This window comes from Falco punctatus (genome assembly GCF_963210335.1).
Source record: "Falco punctatus genome assembly, chromosome: 5".
NCBI lineage: Eukaryota > Metazoa > Chordata > Aves > Falconiformes > Falconidae > Falco > Falco punctatus.
In genome coordinates, this window is record NC_137584.1 from 28,031,100 (window position 1) to 28,058,622 (window position 27,523).

The 27,523-nt window shown below is 41.4% G+C and overlaps 1 protein-coding gene across 1 annotated transcript in view; it reads right to left on the bottom strand.

Annotated features, from left to right (window-relative positions):
• LOC308064460 (uncharacterized protein) overlaps positions 1–27,523 on the bottom strand; it is a 122,810-nt gene continuing 95,287 nt past the window's right edge. Inside the window, exon 6 of the mRNA XM_080388999.1 lies at positions 1–27,523. This exon is cut by the window's right edge and continues 55,184 nt beyond it. The gene's annotated coding sequence lies outside the window, so the exon portion shown is untranslated.

Consider the following 27,523-nt stretch of genomic DNA (forward strand, 5'->3'; position numbering starts at 1 on the left):
TTCTTCAGTGGGGACAAAAAAAAAAAAAAAAAAAAAAAAAAAAAAAAGGTGTTGTCAAGTATTGCCGAATCCCCACTTTCACCCCAAGTCCTGCAATAGCCAGTGTTGTTCCCAGAACACCGGGATCCTTGAGCCTTGTCACCAGAGAGCTCTCATTTTTCAAAAAGGATTGCAGTCCAACCAAGTCATGTTTTAAAGCCTTTTCTTTTTACTCACAAGCTATAATCATGAATGTAATGCAAACTATTAGAAATAAAGTAATTTCAGACAGTCTCAATTGGGAGCGGATGAGAAAAAGGAAGAAGAGCCATGTAAGGAACTTTGAGTCTCTGGAGCTGAGAGTAGCTTCACAGAGCTGATATTGCTGAAGGGAAGAAAAGCTTTCTTGTTGCTGTTATACACTGTCCAGAGCCATAAACGGATCACAACTGAAGGCAATAATAATTTACGTTCAGAGAGTGCTTTTTGTGGAAGAACTTACAGGTAATTTTACATATCTGCAGTTCCCACATGTCACTACAACTCTCCATATAGCTGTTTCATGGCATACCATACAGAAGCCCTGAAAGCCAAAACGTCATGCCCGAGGACACAGTCCAGGCAGCCTACAGGACCATAAAAGCCCTCCTCCCAGACCCCACATCTCACCAAAAGTCCCTAATATATCTGTGCAGGCAATGCTGGTAAATGGTATGACCATAATGACTGAAGAGAAAAGAAAACATTGAAGAAGGATTCAACCTAAAGACAAGGAGTTTTCTTATTTAGTACTGTAGTGTTGTACCTCCAAGTCTCTCGTACTGCTCCTAAGTTCTTCTAATACATGAGCTGTTAGAGAACAAATTGCTGGAGGCCTGCACATGAAATAATATGTCCCACATGTTAGGTTGGATTTACTTCCCCAAAACTTTACTCCCTCAGAACCTTTTTCCATAAAATAAATCCACTAAGGGAGAGGAATCTATTTACAACCTCTATTCTTCACAGTGAATTACCTAAGATGAAGGTTGTTCCCACAAAGTAAGCAGGGTATTCAGCTGTGGAAGTTTAATTATAAGACAACTGTACAGTTCCTGGAGTCCTCGAAGAGAAGATGTGCCCAGCAAGACCCAGGACAGCCCATTAGCAACCTGGTTTTCTCATGACATGAACTTTCTTGCATACCCCAGAGCAGTTTCCATTAAAACCAGTGTTGCATTTGTTTAAATTTGCATTAAGAACAGTAATGGTTTGTTTCTTAGAAGGCAACATCATCCCAGCAATTACTTTACTATACTAGCATCTCTGCTTTCATTTTTTTTTAAAAAAAAGGAGCTGTCTCTGGTGTGTGTGGAGAGCTGCAGAAACTACGTGGAGCTTGCAACAATCTACCAAAGAGGCTGAAGGCAGCTCACAGCCCTAAGACAATGCCAGCAGGGCACTCATGGGGAGGTGAAAACAGGACAGCCCCATGGTCTTACAGTATCCCAGACAGCCCTGCCCTGACCCTCTGGTGTCCTCTAGAGGGTCTGAAAGAGGTATGGGTGCCCAATGAGCATTGCTCCTCACCATTCCCATTTTCTAGAGCTCTTGTCTGGGCCCAGTAACAATGATGTTCAGCTCTCTGTGCACTGTTAAGCAGAGTAGAACGTTAAGTTTTGCATCTATAATGCCTAATACAGCTCACCTCCAAAAGCTCCCACCCCTTCCACTAAGCTGCACAGCTCTAAGTGCCCCAAACACGACATCCCTCTCACACGTACAACAGCCTCTATCTTAAGACACCAAGACAAAGCTGATAAAGGGATGTAGCATGTGTTACTTTAACATATTCAAAGCTTCTTTTGGATCGCCATCTCCTGTGTTAGCACTTCTGCACTCAGGAACTGACAGCAACAAACAGTGTACAATGCAGTTGAGGTGAGGCTAGGCAGGCCATTGCATTATGAAAATTATTCATTTGCAATCTGGGGTTGCTTATGAACTCCAGCCACAGGCCCCACAGCACCGTAGGCACTCTGTGAACTCTAATAAGTGGGGCAGAACAGATCATTAGCTACTGGACTTACGACAGATTATTTCTTGTAGAGGCAGCATATATTTGTGCCAAAAATGGGTGTGCTGCTTTTGAACAAATCAGACAGAGAGAGACAGCAGTGTTTCTGTTTGCAAAGGCTTCACACAACAAATTAACACTATTTCCAAATAACTACCCTAGCTGACTACACAGCAGCAAGTACCTCTGTTGATGCTGATGCAAAGAAAAGTGTGTTAACATAGGAAGAGTTTGGGAATCCCAGGCTCTCTTTTCTCAGGTCCTAGTTGTTACTTTATTACTATTACCATCTCAAAATCCCAGAGAAAGAGCTAGGGATTTAAAACAGATAATCAACATTATAGCAACATTTGTGGAACCTGGATGTAAGGAGAAAAGTTTTAAGAGGGAAGATTTTGGAAGGGTGACTTGAAAGTTGGTCTGTATGCATTGCTAGAATGCTGAATGCTTCTCCAAGAAAGTTTCAGTTTTTACAAGCGTGGCATCCTTTTCACATTAGCACATGTTATGTGAAACATCACCCTGCTCTCCCAAAAAAGCAGCTCTAATGAGTTTCATGGTAGATGTCCTGCTGATCAAACATGGGTTTATGAGCAATACAAAGAATCAATAGGATGCTTGCACTGCACGCATCAGCCCAAGTACAAGCACACTGCAGAATGCCTGCCTTCTGCCCACACAAGCTCTATTTGCTGGCTAATGAACAAGGGGACGCAAATACAATCATACCACAGCACATGAATAAGTTCAGCTGAAGTAGTAACATACAGCTGAAACTGTCCAACAAAATATTTCAAAATGCAATAGTCTGGATACGACTTTCTGTTGGAAAAAAGGAAGCTAAACCAGTGGTACACGGAACACAAAGGTTTAGCCTCTTTCCTTCAGTGGACATATGAGAGGGGGAAGGAAAGAAACAAAAAGCTAACATGCTTTCCACCCTCTCCCTTCTGCCACTAAACATGCATAAGCCATCAGTAAGCTTGAGCTACACCCGAGTGCATCATCTTGACACAGGGACACACATCAGTTTTATATGCAACATTGAATCCCTACACGGGAATATTAATACTTATCCTCCATACTTTAAGGCTCCTGTAACAGGGCACAGGAGTCAGGCAAAACAACACGGCTCATGAGGAGATACCAACCGCTCGTGTAACTGGAACTCCAAAAGCAGGGAAGACAAATTTCTCTGGCAAGGTGGACCACATTGCTTCTTATAGAAGTATGAAAAGGCAGTCAGCATACTGTGATCCTCATTCCTAACATATGATCAGACACATTTTAGTCTTCTTTTCAAAACATCACTATTTTGCCACATGACAAGAAACATACTCACACAATCAAAGAGAGAACCGGAATGGCAAAAAAATTGCCTTGGTGCATGACCAGAGCCCATCATGCAGCTGAGATCCTGATAACGTGACTACAGCAGAAGCACCCCGAGCACATGGCTATAAGTCCACGAGTCCTTATACCAGAGTCCCACATGCTGCCATCATAGAAGGAAAGAGTTTTTCACATATGACAATTACACAAGAGGGAGTGCCCCATCAAAAAAAACCAGGCAGTCTGCAAATCACTTCCTGCCTACAGCTGCAGGGACTTTAGGGCAGCAAGGGGGTGGCCTCAAGCTGGATGAATTATGCAGCCCAGGTTGGATATGACTTGCAAGACCTTAAATTGGGCAAACCTACTGCAGAGGGACAACAGAGAAGTACTGCATATATTGCATCATTTCTGAGCTTTCCCTACCCAAAGAAGCTCAGCAGGGTGAACCGCTGTGTTCCCAACAATCTTCCCCTACGATATCTATTTCCCAGGTGGTAGGGACCAGACCTAGTTAAAATAATCAGGTCCCAGCTCATAACATATTGCCCTCCTTTCTCCACCGGGCGCACCATTACACTGGTATGCATTGCTCAGCCTCTATCACACGTACAATTCAGTTCAGCTTCTAAAAGCTCTACCTGTAATTGGAGCCACCTGCAACCTTCCTGACACATACTAATTGCCAGTAATGATTTAAGTGCAGTAAATTCACATGCTGCAATTGTTTTAAATAAAGGAATCTCTCGTAGCTTTTCCCTGAGAAAAATCTGTTAATCTTTGCTGCTGACTTATCAAATCCTCCAGTCACCTGTTTGCCATCATTTTCATGAGCTGATAACCTGTTTATTAGAGCCATAATATGCAGGTGGAAGAGTAAAGATCTCATTTGGTGGAGTATGAATTCTGTCTCATATATCTGTATGGAAAAGCTTGGTTTCACCATTCAGCTGTGCCTCAGAAAAGAATAAGTTCCAAAATAGTATCTTATTCTTTTCAAATGGAATATTAGTTCTTTTAAACTCAGTACATACCTTAAAATACCATTTGGATGAGCATGACAGGTTGTTTTTTGTTAAGCCCCAGATATTATCACTTCCTATGGTGAATCTATCCAGCCTTAGTTAATTTCAGCTTAATTGTATTCTCCTTTTAATTGTTTTTCATATATAAAAGCAAGTTCTACAAAATAATAAAATGTCATGCTGGTTCTGTAAGGCTGGTTTAAGAGTTCTTCCCACAAACTATTTTAGTTTCCTGCAGAAGACCTGACCTGAGATACTGCAGACAACACATTTCTGGCAGAATGAACCCACTCTCTCTCTAGAAGTTTTGCTCTCCTTTCTGCTGAGTTTGGGGTTTATGGTTGGGGTTTTGGGGGTTTGAATTTTTTTTGGGGGGTGGGGTTTTACTTGTTTGACAGCATGCTAGTGAAATTACTACAGCTTTGAAATCAGTGCACAGTGTTTATCAATTTCTTCCACCAGTGAGTTACTCAGAGTGGACAATCACATGGCAAATGGATGTTCTGCTACAGCTGAGTTCACTGGCCCTTTGGCTGGTTTACATGTGTGATGTACTGAATGCCCTTAGCTCCTGAGCCAGTGCGTAATGAAACCCAGCCTTAAATGGTGTCTACCCCAGATATCTGCCATTTCCAGAAAGATATTCATAACCCTTGCCTCCCCTGTGAGATTACAGGAGAAAAAGAAAAAAAAAATATATGGTGGACCAGAATGTGAAGTGAGGATGCTCAACCAAATATCTTTAATTATATGAAAGAGAAGAGAAATAAGCACCAAAAGTACTGACAAGCCACTCAAGGAATCAAGGCAGATCTTTCATGTGAAAACGCAAGCCTGAATAAAAAAAAAATAAAAAAAAATCTATGAGAAAGAAAAGAAACTGTAAACAAGAAGGCAAGTGAAAACCTAAATTATGTTTGGGACAGCCAAAATTTCCAACTACAAGTAGAATTTCATATGAGTTAGGACTCCTTGACTTGGCTTCTGAGAATGTAAAGTAGGGGCCTAATTCTAGGACAGTATGTGGTTTACTATAAAACAAATCTAGCATATAATAATTTCCTTCCACAATTCCCATGACTTGTGGCACAGACCCAAAACCTCTTCCATGATTCACATCCAAACCTCCCAGGAGAGATGTGATGGCCAAATTGTTAGTTTTAGTGCATGAGTAGTTTGGGTGAAATGACAAATGCTAACACTCAGTCATACTGTGGAGAAGAAATGACCACAGTTATGAGCGGACGGCAGAGCTGCACTGACAGTTTATTATTAGCATCTTGAATATGTGTAAAAAACGTTATGTTTTTTTAAGGTAAATAACATTTTCCTACCTAACTGGCCAGTCCTCAGGGACAATTTGTTAGTCATTCCACAGCACGGGCCAATTCCTCTTTTCCAGAGAGGAGAACAGAACGTCTCAGTAGATCCAATAGTCCAACAGGCTGATGTTCTGAGGTGCCTTACAACTCCTAAATTCTGCTTCTATGCCCAGTAATCTCCTGAATCTGCATTTTATACAAACTCTGAGCCAGTGCTGACCATGCCCAGACTAACACCTCCTGGAATAGCTTTCCCTACTGCTGAAAACCTTGCCAGAGTAAATAATGTACCAGTTTGCTGATGCAGCCTATTCCAGAACTCCTCCTAGCTTTAACCTTTCCAAATAGTCTCTGAATCTGAAAATACAGCTGATCTGCAGCTTCAACTAGTCAAATTATGCATTCCAAATTTCATGTTTGTTGTTAATTATCCCCTTTTTCTTCTTGTTTGCATATTAATCATGGATCGATCCATCAAATCACACAGAGAAACAAGTCTCAGCCACATGGTCTCTGCCCACTACTCATTGCTCCTGATGCAAGAATGATCACTTACGCCACATGTCATTTTCTTCTTCTCCCTGACTATGTGGCTGAAACTCTCGAACTGAGAATACTGACACCTTTAGCACGGCTTGGGGGGGGGGGGGGGGGGGGAAGGCATTTCTACTAAAATTTGTGAGCATTCTGGATTCAACAGTCTTTCTAAAAATACATCCTAGATATCCCAGTATTAGCAAACACACAAAAAATATTAGAGAATACAAAGAGGAAAAAGATGAAGAAAGAAATGGAAAAACCTTGCAACGTTTGACTGTAAAAGCTATCACTGGAGAGATCACTTTATGCAGTTAGCTCTATCTAACCACCTCACCTAAAACTTGTGGCAGTTAGAGATAATTCAACAGTGGAAAGCAGAAAGGCAGAGGTATGCCTCAGAGGACCAGCAACATCCTTTTTTTTTCTCTCAGAGCAGTTCCTACTTCACGTGTGGTGTCCCACACACCCAGTGGACCACGAGCTCTAAGCAGGAGCAGCAAGCCAGTTATTCCTGTTTTTGAAGGGGAACTGAGGGCAGAGACAAGAGGAGGCGAGAATGGTGGTGACCACTAGAGAAGTAGAATTTGAAGAGCAAGATTTCCTGATTAAGGTTAGAAGAAAAGATGACTAAAGAAAGAACTATATCTCCTTGGATATTTTCCAACATATATCTGAACGGTACCGGTCTTATCAGATAGAGGCACTAAGAAATGGAGGTGAGCCAGTGGACAGCCACATGAGCAAAGGAGGGCAGGGGACAGGCAACACAGAAAGGTCACACTACTGCAGAGTGGGGGAAAGCACATGGTGCTTACTTCCCAGGCAGCCCCTTTAAGCACGGAGAAAGGAGAGGAATGCCACAAAGCGGGCCACACCTGAAACCTTGGCTACTAAACATCCAAGGACAGAGTGGGAAGGGGTTACTTAGAGCCATTACAAACCCAGCAGTGCTGACGGGACTAAGAGTTCAGTCTGGGCCAAGGCAAATTTGGAAGTGGCTCCATATGAACCTAGGCAGCCTCCTGCCTTCCTATCTGATGGGCTCTTAATGCAGTTCCCCCATCTCCCACATGTGACTAGAGAGTTGTAATGTTATGTTCTTACTTGCTATAGAATACCAGAGGTGTAATAGTAGTGGAAAGGCTGGAGAGAATTCAGGACAAGAACCAAGGATTTCAGAAAAATGCCTGGTTAATTGTCATTAATAACAAACATTTTGCAGAGTGGCAAGTTTCTCTATGCTATTTATCACATAAACTTCCCTTGAAAACAAACCGCTAGCCCCCTGAGGACTTTTCCAACAGTCACAGAAGATATCTAATGAGGCAATGTTTGAGAGACCTAATTATAAGAAAAAACAAACCTTGATAACCATCTTATCCCACATACAGCTCAAATATGACTCAGAGTTTATTTTAATAATCCTCACAGGTTAACACAGCACAGTTCAAGCAGCAATGCAGCTACTGAGAGATCATGAAGAGGAGCTGGGAAGTCACCCACAACAGGATGCCTGACCAAATGGAGGTGAAAGAACAGAGATGTGCTATGGAGGGCTGAAAATAGCAGCCTTGAGAAAGCAGAGCTTTGCATTGCAAACTAATATCATTATATCAATTTTGGCCACTTTGCTCTGATCACCTGTGTCAACAAGGCATTTCCTCTGTTCTGTACCTTGAGCCACATTGCTGCACCTGCCCTTGCAGGAGGAGTTATTGGATTAACCCAGCTTCCTCTTATCTGTGTTTACTCACCAAAAGTACTCTGAAGACAAAACTCCCTGAATCAGTCCCGGAGTCGCAGTTTCACTTATATGCAAAAAATCAGATGTAGCATTAAATATGCAGAGCTAAAAAGAAAAAAATAGAAAAAAAAATGACCTCATTGTGACTAACCACCACAAGCCAAGCTGGGTGAAGTCACTGGGGATTTTTCTTTCCAGCACGCCCACACCACTGGGACTCTTTCAGAGGGACAGACACCTGCAGTGCTGCTGGGCACAGGCAAACCTTTCTTCCCCACTTTCCCTGAACTGGGGGAAAAGAAAGTGGGTAACCAACTGAATAGACAAGGAAACAGGTTCAGACATGTTACTTTTGCTGCCTGTGCAGGGCCAACAGCAGAAGAAAAAAAAAAGAAGAAAAAAAAAAAAAAAAAAAAAAAAAGAAAGAAACAGAGGAAAAAAAAAAAAGGAAAGTAAAAAATGGTGGAGTCATAAAGAATTCTGCTCAATAACACTACTGCTGGCTCTGCTCCAAACCCATGACCCTTACAACATGTCACTGTAGGACTGCTGGGCAAGCTGTTAGAGTCACTGAAGCAAGAGAGAGAAGTCCCCAGATTTCCTACTGTGTATAATTCTGTGTACCATGAGCTAACCATAAACCCCCTGAGATACTTCTTGGTTTTCATCTTAAAATGGGCCCCCCAAAAAAAAACAGAGGAAAAGAAAAAATAAAATTAAAAAAAAAAAAAAAAAACTCACTCAACCTTTAGCTTTAAAGCAATTAAGTTCTTATGGCCAAAGATATCAGGCTTCAGCAAAGTTTTGTTACATAAAGCAGCTATTCAATAAAGAACTAGGAATAAAACCTCAGGGCTGACTGCCCAATTGCTGTGATGAAGCGAGAGTAGTTCCTAATGAGTCTTCCCACCAAACAATCAGCTTCTTCAAGGTGAGCAGAGATTTCAACTGAAGGATAAACAGGAAACTGTTAATGACAATCTTAAAAGGTTAGATAAGAAAACAGGTGCCAAAGTACCTTATATTTATCTACTTGGCTTTCACCTGCAGATACTTGTCACCACTTACTGCCTCCTCTGTGGACCTTTAATGACCCACCATATTGCTTACAGAAGCCTTCATGTAAGTAGTTTGTGTTCAAGAACTATAAACTTGTATCTACTTGTGAAAAAAAACTGAAAATGTTCTTAAAGGCAAAGGAAGCTGGCCATTTCTCTCACCTGTAAACATGATTTTGCCTCTGCTGAGGCCATTCTCTAATAATATAAGCCTGTAACATGTCAGAAAAAGTGATTTTTAATCTTAAACCCAGGAATCCAAAAGTTATTCACTCAATACCTCTGCTGAACCTTTAACATACTGATTTCTAAGGGGCAGAACTCCCTTCACAGCATCCTGAAGCTCAGGTGGCTCTGGTCATGGCATAAGGGCCAATTCAAAATTTATCGGAGATAAAGCATACGGATGTAGGTTGAAAGTTGCATCTTGCAGCTTTCCATGCTCTTGTGCCATTTCTGCTGACAGACAGTAAACCCCAGTCAAAACCCCCAAGTATGTCATACTGCACTTCCAAAAAGATATGCCACCATTTTCCAAAAGTGGCCAGGACAGTAGGGTATCAGCACACCAAAACATTTTCTCAGCCTATATTCCTAAATACTTACAGCAGTGTTTCTGAAGTCCCCTTCTTCTATCAAGTGGAAAATTTCTGAGATTCCAGAGGCCCACACGTGACTTGGCTAGAAAAATGCAAGGCCCAACCTTTTAGCACGCAGGCCACCCACATGAAGAGATCACTCACAGGACCTGGGATAAGAAGCCTGAACTCACAAACAAATCAAGAGTTTGATCTTGGGCAGGTTTATCAAAGCTTAGAGTCACAGCTAGGGAGTCAAACAGAGGTGATCAGAACACTCCAGCCCTTTGCCACTAAAGTTTTGTGATAGGAGAAGACAATGATCAGTATTGAAGAATAACTCAGTAACAGGAATGTAGAGTGGTGGCAGAGGTACATACGCTGCAGTACTAGACACTTTGAGTTGCAGGAGAAGAGGAGATGGGAAAACACAATTTCTCACCAGGGGAAGGGAAATCAGGACAGAAGTGAAAAAGAGGAGCTGGCAAGCAGCACTGCCAAATAAAACTTGCTGAACTGAGAGGCTTTCCATACCTAGAAGACAGAACGTATCTAAGGTGTTGTGATGCTGGGTACCACATCATTTTCTGGTTGTCTGTAAGTTTACATAGATGTAAGGCAACAATTTTCCCCAATAAAATTATTCAGCAAACAGGTTTCTAGCGATTCACTTAACTTCTAAAATAAACACTATCACGGCTGACTATAAGCGCTTAGCCATGCTGTAACTGCTGTCATGTTCAGGTATAACATTACCTTCAGTAGCAACACCAGGAAAGTGACATTAGTTTTCTGAGGCAAGCAAGGTCTTACTTTCAGCTCAAGGGCATTCATCTGTCTACCTGTGATATGGGAACTTTTGAAAGTCATCTCCAGGCAAGCCCAATGTTCAGAAGTTCTACAAATCAAAGCACAGACCATACAATTTTGATGACAACCCGATCACCTGAAAAGTTCAGGATGCATGCAGTCCCTTGCCTCCACCCAGCCAAACCAATACCTTTATCTCCCCCTGCAATGGCTTCTATACTGAAAAGGAAAGTAACTTGCTATTAAACACCTGCTTCTCACCCCATTACAGCTACAATGTGGGTAACTGAATAATTTACTTCCCAGCTCCTAGCACAGCAAATGAGAGGGACATGAGCAAGAGAGACCCCTGTTTCCTGGTAGAGATGGAAATGGGGGTACTCCAAGCATAAGAGGGCAAAACTGTGGTCAGCAGGGATGCTCGAAGAAGCAATAGATGGGAGAGGAGCCTGGAGAGAGTCCACAGGGGGGAAAAGTATGATGCAAGGAGCCCTCAGTGCCACATTCAGGGCTGCAGAATACTCACTACTCTGTGTTTTCCAACATTACATCTCTCCAAAACTAGTTATTATGGCCCCTCTGACAGCCTGATACATTTTATGAGCCAGATTTGGTGCAAGAAGTGGGTTGAAATGAATTCACAAGGGATGCTGGACTTACTTTGTGTGGTGAAGAACACTGGAGAGGTAGAAAGAGATGGGGTAGGCAAAGCTACAGGCTGACCGTCACACCTGGGGACGGCCAAGAAGCACAGTGTTGGCCTGCACGTAGGCATCTAAGGGCTGGTGCTTGCTGATAAAGAGGCAGCATTTTTACCTCAGGGTAGCTAACATGCACGTCAGCTACCTTGAGGTAAAGAAACAGTGACGGTGAGGCAGTACAAGTTTTACCATAAGGTGACTTGCCATGATGAGTGTTGTGTCCCTGCCTGGGGTTGACCTGAGGGAGTTTACCTCATGGTAAAACTAATGTGTGTTGCCTTCACTGAGCTTTTGTATTCACAGTTGACGTGTACCTTTGTTACCCTGAGGAAAAACCACTTAAGTTTTTCTGACAGTAAAAATGTGATGATTCACACCTAGGTGCCCTGTTCAAGAAACTGAAACCATTTTGCACTAGCTCTGGGTGTCATTAGTATTTTTTCTTCACTTACTTTCACTTAAAAGCAAATAAATTGACTAATAAACAGTTGCATATGCTCACCAGGCAAGCTTCTGCAAATTCTGCAAAGAATTTTTTCATACACTGCAAATTTACTTTACAAAGATCTGCAGACACCAAGCGAGTAGTGCAGTTTTGATTTCTGTACACAACCTAAACATTTCATTGTGTCATCAGCGTCTTGCGAACAGTTAAGAGGAAATTAATATAGCTCAAATTAAATTTTCTACCACCATCATTCTAGAGGAATAACCCATCTTATTTTAATTTAGAATAAACCATATTATTCAGCATTTTAAGAAAATAACTAAAAGTCAACATGCAGGTGAAAACCCTTCATACAAACATTCATGCATACACAACTCTGTATGAGTCTGCTTATGTGCCAGTATCGCAACATACTCAATAAATACATATTAAACATCTCACAAGCATTAATTATTGATAAGAAAGCTAAATTTTTGCATAAAGTCCATATTATTAATACATTATCAGAATCTTCCACACTAAACTAATTGGGGATCATTTTCATATTCCCTGTATCACCCAGTACACATGCTGGGCAATAACTGTAAGCGCTTCAGGGTAGGGACTGGCCCTTCCTTATTTAAGAAATGGCCAGCACCATATGTATTTTTGCTCCTAGTTCACTATGAACAATGATCAGTGACAATTAGTAGCAATCTTAAAGATTTTTAAATCCTTTATAAAGGATTTGAGACAGAGGTGTCTTAACAAAATTTTTTAAATTAAAGCAATCTTGGCCTTTTGTCAAAATACAACACAGGAATTGCATTGCTTTTAATGTGCCTTGTTCAACCAGGCAAGATTTGACAGGCTAGTCAAGTTTTCCCTGACCTTCTTCCACACTCTTGTGCCCCAGTAAAATGACCTTTCCCATTCCACGGTACCACAAGCAGCTGGCTGATGGATGTAACAGGTGGCTGCCCCCAGTTCAAAACTCTAAATGGTTGTGTATCTGTATGCAGCAGTCAGAAACATGTGGTGTGCCTGCTACAAGCATTTTATACTCAGTGGTAGATAAGCTCCCAGCTGATGCTCCCACCATCTCCCACCAGGATAATAGAATACACTTGCAGGTACACCCTGGCCAAGACGCAACATGTCACATCTGCCCCGTATCAAGTGACCCATAATTTCAGATGCCTGTACCCTTGGCATGACCATGTTAGAACTTCAAGAATGTGGGAGATCTATGCAGCCAACATAAGTATCCAGAGAGCTGGGTCATATACCAGGTAGGAGTTAAGCAGGAATACTAGCTTTGGGCCTAGGTTCTCCCAACTATCTAAAAAGACTAAAGCTTTCCAGCTTTTTTCATGTAGCTAGAAGCTACATGAACACTGAATGTCTGGGTAGAAATAGTCTTGTAGTCACAAAGCAGTGCAGCCATAAATAACATGCAGGCATAAAACCCATTTTCTTATCCATCTCTCGGAGCACTTCAAAGGTCAGGAGCAGTATCTCATTTTCACTACAGGAGGAGGTTATGGATTACATAGTTGCTCTGAGTTGGGACATGCAAAGACAGTATTAGCAACCAATGCAATATGCAATGCAGTAGAATGTGGCCTAGGTTTTCTCCTATTTCAGAGGTTTTGGTCGTGTTTCCAAACCGTACTGACAGAAGGGCTAAAAAATTACTATCCTGGTGACAGACGAGGTTCTCAATGTCATTACCTTCAACCAAGAGCTAGAAAACCACCAAATATTGCAAGAATCAAAATAAAAATTACAAAGGAAAGCAACTGACAATCTAAAGGAAGACCAAACCTGCCATGCCACATCAGGCCAACCGCTCGTGTCCAGCATCCCACTCCTAGCAGAGGTATTTAATAACTGCCTCTGATTTAGAGAAAAACAATAACCCCAAAACACACCTGGCCAATTACGAAATACTCTATACGGATAAAGGAAAATCCTTCCTGATCCCTACAGAAACTAGCCAATGTCCTGAAATACGAGATTTAATTAAGCCTGTCTTATTACTTCAAAAGTTACAACTGTTCATAACATTTTCTAGGCGCTTTTCAATCCAGCACGGCACTCACATTTACAGCCTCCCGTGGCATGGAAGTCCAGCAGCTCAGCCTCACACTGTGAGGCACCTTCTGCGGATGGATGAAATTTACTGGTCCTTTTGCCTCGGGGTTTTGTTTTTTTGTTGTTTTTTTTTTAATACAAAGCCATACCAGGCAGAAATCTATGGCTTTTCCAATAATGTCACCCACCTCAGACAGTCACCCCCAAGCACACATGGCTGTTGGCTTGGTGATAGAGTAGGGGGGTGAGAGAAGGAAAGGAAGCTAGTTTAGATGGTACACCAGGACTAGCAACACAGCCCCTTCTCCAGCTTGCCTAGAACACTCTGAATTTGCCCTGTGTGAAAAATTACAATTATACCTGTAACAGAAAGATTATTATTAAAAAACTATAATTAACTGCATTACTGTTACTTCAACATCCCCTCTGGAACATCCTCTGCTTTCTGCCTCTGCAATCCCACAGAAATTCACCATTAGTATGTTGAAAGCAGAAGATAAGACAGAAATGCAAAACCTTAGGTCCAACTGTAGAAAGAAAAGGAAGGAAGGAACAGGGAAGGCTTCACATTAATAATTGTTCAGAAATTGAAGTCTACAGTAAAGAGGGAAATAGTTCTGTTCTGTTGAACAAACACCTTACTAATGACAGGGTCTCCTGCCCATTTCCCACATTACTCGAGGTAAATTAAAACAAAAGGATTTGTAAGTTCAGCCTGTGCCTTACACAAAGTCAGTTCTGAAGTAAATTACTTTGGGACGTGAGGGGAATGGGAACCGAAGGAGAAGTCAATTCAGAGAAGAAGATGTTGCATTTTTGGAAATTCTCCTCCCTGAAATTACACAGTACCTCATTTTGGAAACTCCAGAGTAATGTTTCAGCAGTCCTGGAACTCAGTGAGACCCTTGGCAACACCAGCTGACAATCTGCCCCAACCACAGCTGCAACGTTGCAGAGCCAGTCAGGCCAGAAGCCCTGCAACCCGCTGGCTGACTGTAGGGACCACATTTGAACTGGAAACAGTTTTTCTACAGGAAAAACTGAAATTTCCCATGGAAATTTTTAATTTTGAAGGAACTAGATTTCTTCTTGTAAATCTGCCACCAGAGAAGCAAGCATATCAACAAACCAGAGAGAGTTGGGCAGAAGGCCACTGGGGCTGGAGCACTTGCCCGATGAGCAGAAGCTGAGGTGGACTTGTTCAGCCTGGAGAAGAGATGGCTTTTGGGGGGGACTAACAGTAGCCCCCCAGTGCTTCTGAGGAGGATATCAAAGAGATGGAGGCAGGTTCTTTACAGTGGTACATAGTGGGAGCACAACAAGCATAAGTTGCAAGAAGTGTTCAGACTGGATCTGAGGAAAAATACTTTTTTGCAGTAAAAGCAGCAGAAATTAAGCAGGGGAACAGGTTGCTCGAAGAGGTTGTAAAATCTCCATTCTTGGGGGTTTTCGATACCTGACTGGACAAAGCCCTAAGCAACCTGGTCTGGTCTTTTAGCTGACCCCACTTTGAGTAGAAGGTTTGACAAGAGACCTTCTAACCTGAATGATCCTACAACCTTAAAACTCCCAACCTGCTCCACCAAACACAGATTTAAGAACTGAACCATTTGGACCAGATGAATTCATTCAGGAGAAAACCACATCACGCCCTTCAATCTCCTCTAAACTGTGTTAGAAACCATTCAGCTTATCATCATCATCATCACCATCATCATCATCCGTGCCTCTTTATCTGCAGTTTGTGTGACTAGAGAGATTATCAAGTACTTCTGTTATCTGACACTTATAAACATTTCTATGGCATTCACAAATGCTGTGCAAACAGTGCACTAACGATAATGAATCAAGGTTCTTGGAACACCCAGAGCACAGCCTGCAGCCACTGCAAGGCTTGGAGAGGCTCTAGCCTCTCCTTTTAATTGTCTTGCCCTATGAATGATATCTCCTGTGATACTGAGAGGTCTGCTTGCCCTCCTGTAACACAGCATGGTATCAGTAGGCTTTACCTTACTGTCCTTAGCTATTTAAAAATTTTGAGAGGCAAGTAGAGCTAAAGGAGCAACCCTTTTGAGGTACTAAACACTTTTCTTCCTGTGAGTGTCATGCTTGTGAACTTTGTGCATATCAAACAAGTGTACAGTATCTAATGAACATAGACACAGCTCTCAGCCATCTTGAGATCAGCCTCTGAAATGTGAGGATATTCAGCACACAACAATAAATATGTTGGTCCACGTGGGTCCTGAGGTTGTTGAAGTCCAACACAAAGTATATGAAGTCACTCCAAAGGTGCTAATAAAACTTTACAGGCCTTGGAGCATGCAAACAGAGCAGGAACAGTAGATTGCTATGATTTTGGAGAACTTTGATTTTTCCATTTGGCAAAGCAAAATATCAAGAATAGGAATCCAGGGAACAACAAATGTACAGCCTTCGGACTTTTCGCTGTCCTATACAACCACGGAAATTGAGCACATCACACTCTTCAATATACTGATCTCTGCAACACCTCTGCAAGGTAAACACAACACCCCTGTTTTACAGATGCTGAAATGAGGCACCAGAAAACTAAGTGATATGTTGAAAACTATGCAAAGAACAAAGAATAGAATCCAAGTCTACCAAATCCCAGGCCACTGTCTAGACCTGGTAGATACTGTTAACATATATTTTCTTCAGAAAAGGTCTGCAAAGGTTTTCATAACTGAATTTTCTTCCAATTTACCAAGAGTTCAATTTGTCAAAATTTAGGCAAACATTTCGCTGAAATGTAACCCAATAAATGTTCAAACTAGATCACTTTTGATCACTGTGAAATAGAATTACCATGTAAATTTTTAATTGCATGTGCTTTTTCTACCTTTTTATTTCCATTTTTGTAGAGCAAGAATAAACCTTGGCTGTTTGAATAAATGCAGAGACTGGGGTGGTGGTGTCAAGAAACTACAAGATTAGACAAGTAAAATCTACCACACCTGCTGCTCTTCTGGATGCCCCACACACAGGATTTTTAGCAAGAATTACTGAGTCAAGAGATATCTAATTAACGCTTAGACCTTGTGCTTTCCGAGTCTGACCCAGGTGCAGCAGTGAATATGCTAGCTGAAGTTTCAGTTTTCGAGCTTTCCGTTTTTAATGAAAGAAAACTATTTTTCTGTCAAACAACACTTTTAATTGAAGCTTTTTTGAGCAGTCCCATTGCCAAGTGCTCTCAAGCCCCATTAATTCACCAAGTGTGGGCATTTAGTATCTCTAAGTGCTCAATACTTTTGTACTTGACCCTCTGGGATCAACATAACATGATACTTGGAGCCAGAAAAGTAGTTCCAAGTAGCACAAAACCTAAAAGTGTCAATTCACATTCTCTGGCAGATTTAACTGGGATGGATGAAGCATTTACCGTTGCCAGCTGTCGCCTCTGTCCCTCTGTTGGAAGCTACTATCCCAGGGACAGTTTAGCAGAACAAGTATCCCCTCTTGAGTCAGCAGGGTTTACAGCCTGAAATCAGCAGGAGCTCACATGAGTACAGTGGGCTATAAGCTCCCCTGGCTGGGGTGCAGGCACACATCACACTCAGCCAGCCCTGTGGCAAAGCAGCATCCCCAGCAGAGGGTGGGGAAAATAGCTGGAAGCCGTTTCTACTTCAGCTATCTCTGACTGAACTCTGTCACCGTGCGCGAGTCAACACCCAGAGCTGGTTAGCTGGCTGCTAGCATATAGTGCTGCTGGTTTATAAAAAGGAATGACCCTATAAAAACAGTTAGGGCTCAAACTTTCAGCATGCACATCTGTTCTTTGAGACGGACTCTGAGGTCACTTTGAATCACGGAACGAAATATATGACTAGTGAAATCCAAGAAAAATGACTGCCTTTCCCCTCGTGTCTGAACTTTTATCTGCTCATCTGAACATTTTGCAAAAACCAACAGAAAACCTATTACAAAGACTGCTGGTGCATGAAATGATTGAGAAATATTTGCAGTTTAAAAGCAGTTTCACTTCCTGCCTGATACCACAAAGAAGCTTTTTAATAAAGTTAACATCACTGTTATTTGTTTTACATCTATGTCCTTATTTTGTCTATTTTAGATTTCTTGACTCGTTACGTTATAACATAAAAAAAAAGACTCCTAAAGCCAGAAGTTCATGGCTTTTTATTGTAAGGCACACTGCTGATAATGTAATCATGTTTCTAATAATAATACTTTGTGCTTACACTGTAAAGCAGCTTTCACCCAAATATTTCAAGGCATGCTACCAATTTTAGTTAAGTTACCCAAATATATGTATACCGTTTTACAGCTGGGCAGACTGGAAGATTTTGTGACCCTCTTTCCATAAGCACAGGGGCTAAAAAACTAGGTTGTGGAGTCCTGAGTTAAAACACCCCAGGAACCATTAAACTATACTGCCTGTGCAACACCTATTCACAGTAGTTAAGCTCCAGAGCTGGTAGAATACTAATTAAATTAATTTTGCGAATGCTTCTGTGCTGCTATTTGTGAGGTTGTGTTCCAATATGCAGACAAGCTGTTAGATAGACATAAAATACATTTGTGAGTCCTGAAAGTAATGAATTTCGGCATGAATAACTAGCTGAAGACTGTCCTATGAAATAGGAATCATAACAAAAAGCTATCGTATGTTTCCTACTATTATTTTTGGTTACTTAAAACGTTTCAGCTACCCACTCAAAAAGCCACGTGACCAGTATCATAATCTTGCAGGCTGTATCTCTTTCTAGAAACTACTTGCACGGTGACCAGAATAAAAAGGCTAAATTTGCTCATTACAGTTTGGACCAATACAGTTAAATACAAAACCAAAAACCGTTCTGACACGCAAGGGAATTGCCATAGGGATGGCTCACCAGTAGTTCTTGGGTTTAGTTCAAAAAGACGGTTACTGGTTTCTATGACAGCCTCTTCCAAGGCTGTGTCATTGGCAGTGGTGGTGTGGCAGTCACCCGATTAGAATCACTTGGCCAGTCTTTGCTAACATGGTAATACTTCAGCCCATGTTCTGCACTGCATTGATGGTCATGTTTCTTGCTGCTTCTTCTGAAGCCATCTGGGGGCACCTGCTGGCTGTTGGACTTGCTGGTCCCTGTGCCAGTTCTTGTGGACACTGAACGTTGCCACATAATTAAGAAATGTGATGCATATATGTTAAAAGTTGGGGTTTTTCACTATTTTTTCCCCAAAAAGGAAATTTAGACATGCATATTTAAACTCAGGGCTTTTATTCCTATAGGGCTAAATGAGTTGCAAGCTCCACACCAAAACACGATTCTGGTTAGTGACAAATGGGGGGGGGAAAGCAGTAAGATGGGGCAGGAAGCAGAGATTGTATCTGGGTGACTCACGTGTGCCTCTTTCTTTCATAGAAAAATTCCATTGCCCAGGGATAACCCCAGAGTGAGCTGAAGGGTGTGAAGCCATCACAAATGACTATATTCCTGCTGCGTAGGTACACCCATGTAATTTAGATCCTTCCAGTGTGCCTCCTGGGTCATGCACCAGGACCCGAAACAACTGGAAATAGCAGAAATTCTAGAGAAAAGCTTTTTCTGATGTGCACAGCCTTCCTTCCCCCTCAGGGAGTCCTCACAGCAGGCTGAGGCTTGCACTGCTCTCTGTCTGAGCTCTCACATCACCTACTGCCCACTGCCCACCCTGCAGCAGGGAAGAGCTGTACTGCCATTGGGCACGCAGGACTTGAAATGCGCGTTTCCAGGTGGGAAGTGTCACTGTGGGACCTTGCAGAATCTCCAATGCTTTGAAATTGTGCTTTTATCCTTCTCTTTAAGCATACCATTTCTCTTTTGTTCCCTGATCTTGACCATGCACTCCAACACACAAAGATCATCAGGTCATGTCACCGGCAGCAGGGCTGGCAGTAACCCTCTGTGCATGCAGATGTGCGTCTGCACACACCTGGCAGGATGACCATGTTTCAAACTGGAAAGCAAGACACCAACAGTGGATGATCATTGAAGTGGAATATGTGAAAGGAAACTTGGAAATCAGAGGACAACCCCTCCCTGTTTCAGCAGGAAAAGCAGGGTCAATTTATAACAAGGGACAAGGTTTTATAATGATGGAATTATCCCTGTAGGATATTTTTTCTTCTGCCAATTCCCAGAGTTTCCAGTGTCTGTGCCAGGACATCTTCTGTACTCCTACCCCTCACCCTTGCACTGCAACTCACTTTCCCCAGTACCTTCATATCCACCACTCCAGCTTCTTACAGCTCTAAAAACTGCATACAGACCTATATATATATGGAACATACTGAACATACGTACCTATGTTCCTCTTCACACATATGAAGAATCTTTAGGCAACACCCTCCACTGCTCTGAGCCTCCCTTGCTCTCCAGATCCTCTTCTCTGTATTACCCAAGATTTAAGACAAAATCTTCTATCTCCTTTTAGAAATAGGCATAGGCACAAACTGCAATGCTAAGAGTGCTGGGAATTGCATCTCCTCATACCTGCTTTCCACTAGATGCGAGCACTTGCCATTCAGGTTATTAGCTTGGCTTCTCAAGTCTCTCGAGCTCTTAGCTCCAGAGATGTCAGGCTGTATTTGTTCACGCTGTTTGGCTAACATATATAAAATATATTTGCATCCATCATATGAAGAATGGATGTTACTATGTTGATGGGCACAGTAATAAATAACAGGTTACACAATAAAATGAAACAGACACCCATGCTATAGGAATAACAATTGGTAAACATGCTGGCTCCCTTTTTATGGAGCATTTCAGATTTTGTCTGGGTTTTACTGCACTGCAAGCAACATTTGCTTTGTGTTAGGTTACTCTTCTCTTTTATTCCCTTTTAAAAGCAATGGAGATTTTCTCTATAGTTACTGAATTTTTATTCTTATCTTATATACCACTGTGCTATCCATATAAATGCAGCAAGATTAACCGTTCAAGTGTGACTAAAGCAATCTTGGAAATAACAGGAATAAAGTGATATATTCCCCAACCCCCACTTCAGCACACAAACAAAAAGTTGCTAAACAGTACAAGCCAGCCAACATAGAAATCTCCAGCATTGTTCCCTTCTTGATCTTGATTTAAAAGGCAGAAAAATTGGAAAATGGGGGAGAAAAAAAAAAGGCATAGGCAAGTACAGTTATGAGGACAAAGAGAAGTTCTCATATAGTGCATTGTATCCAATTTCCAAAGCTTTTTCTAGTGTATAGCAAATGCTTCCTCATTGATTCAACTAACAGAGGAAACCACAGTCTATTGATCCAGCTAGCATAGCTGCAAGTTGCATGTGAGTATGCAGACATGTATGAAACACATTTGGAAAAAAAAAGAGTAGGTTTTAGTGTATCACCCCTCTCAACACGGCTGTAGCAACGCTGCCAATTGTGCTGCAGTTTAATATAGATTTCCTATGGAAATTAATTCCACATGCTGATGGCTTACTAATTATGAGTTACTCATTTATCTGTTTTGCATTTATCGACTGTCAACTTCATACAGTGCCCCCACCTTATGTTATGAGACAGTGAATAGTAGCTCCTCATGTTCCATCTACTCAGTAGTTTGCAATAACTGTCTTACGCCTCTCAAGGAAATTTTACAGTGTTTTAAATGTCTTTTTATACAGGCCTCTTAACTAGGATCATTACACTCTTACTTAGTCTATTTTATTTCATACAGGTTTTGATGCAATCAAATACCTTTAGTATAATTAGTAAGCTCCTAAATTACAGAGGATATTGTTAATACTTTCCTTATCAATCTGTTTCTTTGCAGATAAAAAGCAGTTGTTAGGTGAAGACACGTAAACATTGTTGAAATGAGAGAGGAAAAGTTGCGTATTCGCTTTCTCCATGTGAACTCATGTATTTCTGTAGGACTGATTGTGTTAAGGCTATAAATTGTTTTGAGATCTAGTTTCGCAAGGAAAGCATTGTTAACCAAAGCTGGATCCTCTTACCCTCCTTTTTATTCTACTTTTTTCTACTCCAGCAAGACTCACCTGGAAGATTTGCAGCTCACAAACAGCCTGAAGTCATTGTCTTACATTAAGGAAGTGTATCTAGGGAGTCCAATTTCCCTTCTGTATTATCAGTGCTCTTCATGTACGTGACAATTACAGGTCAGGGCCTGATTCTCAGCTTACCACAACAGTGAAACCGCATTAATGTCCACTGAGTTGCTCCCAATACAATAGAGGTTTCCAAACCCTACAATCAGTTAAGATAAATATTACTATTTTGTGAATGACCCTGTGTGGATCTTGGTGACCATATGTTTGAATTCTAACATGCGTGCTGGACATAAACATCAGCACATTTTTTTCAAACAAATTGTGAAAGTGGTTTTGTTAAAAGTAACATTTGGTAAAAAGTTCTTTAGTGGATGAATTTCTGCACTTAACAGAAAGCAAGAATACAATTGTTTCCTGTAATTGGACAGTTTGATTAGAGGCAGGTGGTGCAGAGCTGAGAAAACTGGAGCCACAAAGCCAATTTCAGCATCAAGCACATTTCCTTCTGCTTTAGGATCCAGAAGTATCACACAGAAATTGCTTAAAAAAAAAAAAAAAAGGAAAAGAAAAAAAAAAAAAGAATGGAAATATGTACATCTAGTTCCTATTTATTATCCCTACTGGTATACTATCCATAGTAAAAGGTTGCAGCTCAGAAAGAGGTGCATATTTTGTGTTCATAATACACAATATTCTCAGAACCACATGTATAAAAAGAACATAGATTTAAGAGAAAAAAGAAAAAGACTTTAAGATTTCCTTGAAAAGGTAGGAAAAAAATATGGTGAGGATCTGTTCTTGTAAACCCTAATTCAAAAAACACACCCCCACTAAACTATTATCAACTGTAGCTTTATTACTTATTATTTTTATTACTAGTGCACTAAAGAGTCCCAGTGATGGACCACTGTGCTGGACACCATGCAAAGCAGCACCTTTGACTGTGACAGAATTAAATTTCATTCAACTCTTGCTGTGATTTCAGTGGGTATCAATCTCAATTACTGCACAAATAAATATAATAACCAGGTCTACTCAACCAGCCTCAGCCCACATTAAGCCAGACAATATATCTAATCAAGGAGAAACTAAAGTCCTGCCATGGGATGATAAAGAGGTTGACCATTTTACATACAGCTGATTTAAAGTATACAGAATACCTAACATTGAACTGAGATAGAATTAATTTTCTTCTTCATAGTCCACTTCACATTGATGATGGTTTAAACAACTGAAGGGTGAAAAACCCAGGGATAAATTTGCTGTTGGTGTAGACCAACACATAACATAGGTCAGTATTCGGTGTGAAATATATGTCTGAATGAGGGGAAATTCCTCCTCAGAGGATGACAACACACCAAGAACTGCCAATGCCACCAAACCTCTCTGGAAGCTGACTCCTCATGCACCGAGATGGGAGACGCTCATTACTCCCATTCTGACATGGTAGAGAGGACGTGACCTCATCCCACCTGCTCTGACCGAGAGCCCGCTGCACATCTTGACAGCAAGTAAGAACAGAAAAAAGAAAAGTCAGCTGGGCTCTGTGCGTGGGAGGAGGAAGCCGTCTTGGTTAGCTGTCACCCAGCACGACTGTGAGCGATTGCACACTCCCACTCCCACCACCTGCATCCTACTCAAGCGAGCTACACCTCTGACCTGGACTTAGATGCTGTGTGAGCACAAACTTCCTCCCCAGCGCTGCTGGGAAGGGGATGGGGAAAGCCCGTGCAAATGGTGCCACTAAACCACTAAGCGCTATGAGCAATGCAGAGGCAGGAAGGAGCTGAACTTCTCAAATGCATGGCAAAACTTGCAAGGGCTACTCCTAGGCTCATGAACCTTATGTATCACACACAGTTCACAGCCAGGACTAAAGTCCCCACCTAACCTCAAGCATGGGAGTGCCTTTGGGCACAGCTGCACCCAGCAGCACTGCCTGGTGAGGTACCTTAATGAAATGCAGACAGATCAAGATAGAACTGTCAACAGTGTGATCCAGGGACAGCTGACACTCGTGCAGAACATAGGAGGACAATCTGCAACAAAGTTAAGAGACACCGCTTACTTACATACATGATGGGGCAGAATAAACTTCCCAGCTGGTGCTTGCATGAGACATGATTGACACATAGGTATGTTGGTACTATGACAAAAGTAATATTTTCACAAGGAAGACAAGTACTGAACAATATATTTACTACACTAGGAAACAGCTTCCATCAAAATCAGCTGTGCATGACCTCTCTTTCATCTATTCTTTCCCTCAAAGCAATATTTATTGTGGGCAACACCAGCCATACTTACAAGGCAAGTGACTATTTGCATCAGTACTTGCACCTTTTAGATGAGGAGGTAACACGCTGTATATTACACCCTCAATATTTCTAAGTTAGGCTTAGTAATAGCATATGAGTAAGGGACAACAGACATTCCAAGTGGTTTCTTAATGTCAGAAAAAAATGCCCTTTGTTAAGAAAATTACAAATTCTGAAAGAAAGAATCGAGGCTATATGAAATCCAGGCATGCTTATGTGTCTCTGACACATTTCAGTGGTCAGCACTAGTAACTTGTTAGTTCCAGCTCAAAATATCCTCTGGCTTTTTCCTAGCTGTCCAAAAATTGTTTTTACTTTGCACATTAACTCTTCCAGAGCAGAGCAATCAGGATCCAGCAAGGTGATTGTCAAGATCATCATCAGTTCAGTTGTGACCAGACAAAAGGCTTTGACAAAAGAAGAACAGGCATTACCCACACCATGGCAAATGAAGCACTTTTTGAGCATCTCCTAGAGCTCATGCCTCCCTTGGCAAGTCTCTGTGATGCCCACTAAGAAGAGAGAGAAAGGATCAGTTCTGATCATAACACTCTGGATGCTGGTCTGGAAAAGGGTCTGTAAAACTAGGAACCTGCTGCTCAGCACTGAATATGCTTGATCACCCTGCATTACATTTATAGTATCCAGTTGTTCCATAAGGTCCGTAAGTGAAATTCCAATCACAGTGTCAATCCACTGAAATTCTTTGTAATTCCTCTGAGAAGTCAAAACCAAACAGATCCTCTTTTGTAGACAGTATTTCTCATGCAATCCTGCTGACTATGAATAATGAAATTATGGTATTTAAGCTGTCTTACTATACTCCTTTTTAGGCTTTCCAGGCTCCTCCCCATGGCTATTATCTCTTTCCACACTACAGTATTTACTGAAATGTTGCAACAGCACAGGGATGCATTTGTGCAATCACTAGATGGACAAAATTGGACTAAAGTCAACACAGATTAGAAAGATGTTTAGGCATTTAGCTCCCACAGCATTAGGAACAAAACATATCACAAAATGTGGTTGTTAGACTGGGACTGGAACAGAACTGCATTCCTCTGTACAGCTGGAGTCTGATGGTCATGTCTGAAAAGGGTCTTTATCACTTAAGTGGAGAGAAAACAGCCACAAATCAGCTGAACACAAGATCAACAGCTATTGCAAGGGAGAAGGAGCTCCGTCCTTGGTTTGCCAAATCTGCGGCAAATTTCAGTCCCACCACACCTTCTCCAGGATGAACCATTACTGTGAAATGCAGTCTCCTCCCCAAAGTACAACCTTCCAGTTCAGGCACAAGACACATTTCTCAGCCCATCCTGTTGCAACAAATATCCTACAATACACACACTAATAATAATTTTAAAATGCTACTGAAACAAGGCCCTCCAAGACACACTGTTCTCCCAGGAGGAGAGGCTGAGCAAGCTAAGACCACGTGGCTGATGTTACTGAAGGTGCTCAGGTATGCTAGCAATCAATGTGGTGCAGAAAAACACATAAAATAGAAACTACCCAGCTGTCAATACTCTGTTGTACTTTTTTTCTCTCTAGGTCATCATTGACATTACATGCTTACCAGTCTTCCAGCACCTCCCAGTTTCCACATGTTGTCCCATTTGCCTCAGAATTCAGAGAAGCTGGTTACCTAGGCATGGGTTATATTGACCTTGAGAAATTGAGTTTTCAGGCATTTCAATTTCATGATCACCTGTGCAGGTCTAATCCTGATCTTCTCTAGTAATTCTCTTTTCTCCCTTGGGAAATTTCTGCCATCTGTCCTCTTATTCCTTCCTGAAAATGGAGGCAAAAATATAGCTTTTAGTAACATCCCTCAGTAAATGCTTTCACTTTCTCTCACAGGCCCCATCACCCCTTTCAGTAGCCTGTTATTCCAAATGCCCTGCAAGGAAATACATTTAACTCTCTTTAAAAGTGAGCAAAGGTTTCAATTTCCAGTTTCCTTCTTGCCCACTGCATGTATTTATTTCAAACACTTCTGTGCGTTTCTTTTCATTCTCCATCTGTCTTTTTTTATTTCCATTCTTTCTTTCTGTGGTCGATTGTCATCTAATGTAGAGCATTATAATGGAAGTCAAGTCTTCTAATTCAGCTGCTTATCCCCCAAACTTGCAGTGTGACCCTGTGTGTGTCATTAAGCCTTAATAAGACTCAGTTTCCTACCTTTAAGAAGGATGTTGTCTGTTTGAACCATTATATTAAAATTGCTTAATTTAATCAGGATAATAATACTTTCTAAATGCTAAGTACTATTACTATTTCATGTCAATCATGCCACCCACATTAATAAACTCCTTTGTGTTTACCTTTGGGCTGATACATATGTCATAATTGACTGTCAGGCTCTGGGTTCACAGTGAATAGATAAATTTCACTTTGTGGAGATCTGTCTTGCCTCTGAACCCTTTCCCCTCCCGCACGACTTTCCTCCAAAAATTGTCCTTCTTGAAATGACTCAGAGAAAACCTGTTGAAGAGAAACTGAATTTTTAAGCTGAACAACAGATAATGTAAATAGCTTGGTCCTCCATACTTCTAATTGTTCCCGTTCTTCAGAGTTTTTTGTAGGAGCATCTGAATGCATGCATTCACCCAAAGCATTTTCAACACAATGCAATCAAGCTGAAATGAGGAAGGAAAACCCAGTACAGATAACTGGGGCATGGAGCACATCTATTTATTTGTGGCTCAGAGAGATGCAGAAAGCACCTAACACTCAAATAATGTTAACAAATTAAAAATTGATACAATGTCTTTTACTTTGGTTTCTGTGGGGCTTTGAGGGTTTTTTTAACTTCAGTATGATATTATTAAATCAACTGACAGAGATAGGATACTCTTATTTTAGTTTTGAATGTTCTCATTAACATTCAGCTCCACAAATTCTGGTTTCTTTTAGCAAAGCAAAAACATCTTTCCTACTCGGAGCAACTCAACAAAACCTCATTTGGTTACTGCCACTGCAACCTTTGCAGACACAAGTCCAGGTGGCCTTTGTGCTTCAGGCAGTAATTTACTAACACCTTTTTTACACGTCACTACATTCCCCCCATGCCCAAAGCTCCTCTCAACATTATTTGCACATTAGAATATTCAAGAAATGCAGAATCAGACCCAAGGACAGCAGAGCATGTGTTGTACAATTTATTGGGATAGAAACCTCTCGGTCATCATTTGTCCTGGCTTATAGGAGGTTATATTACCTCTCCAGCTCTGGTTTCTCTAGCAGAGACAATTACTTATCAGTTGCTCTCTATTACAATGTCAGATAGTGCCTGCCCTGCACACCTTCAGTAACGCACATCAGTGGGAGACAGTTTACAAGTGGAAGAGCGTGAGGATTTTCATTATTCCTTTGAAATATGAAGGCTTGATGAATGGCTTGACCCTAGCCATTGAGAGGACTGGAGCACAGCTGAGTGCCTATTTCATGTCCGGTTTTTGTCTTCCCTGACCAGATAAAAAGGGATAGGGAGAAAACACAGCCA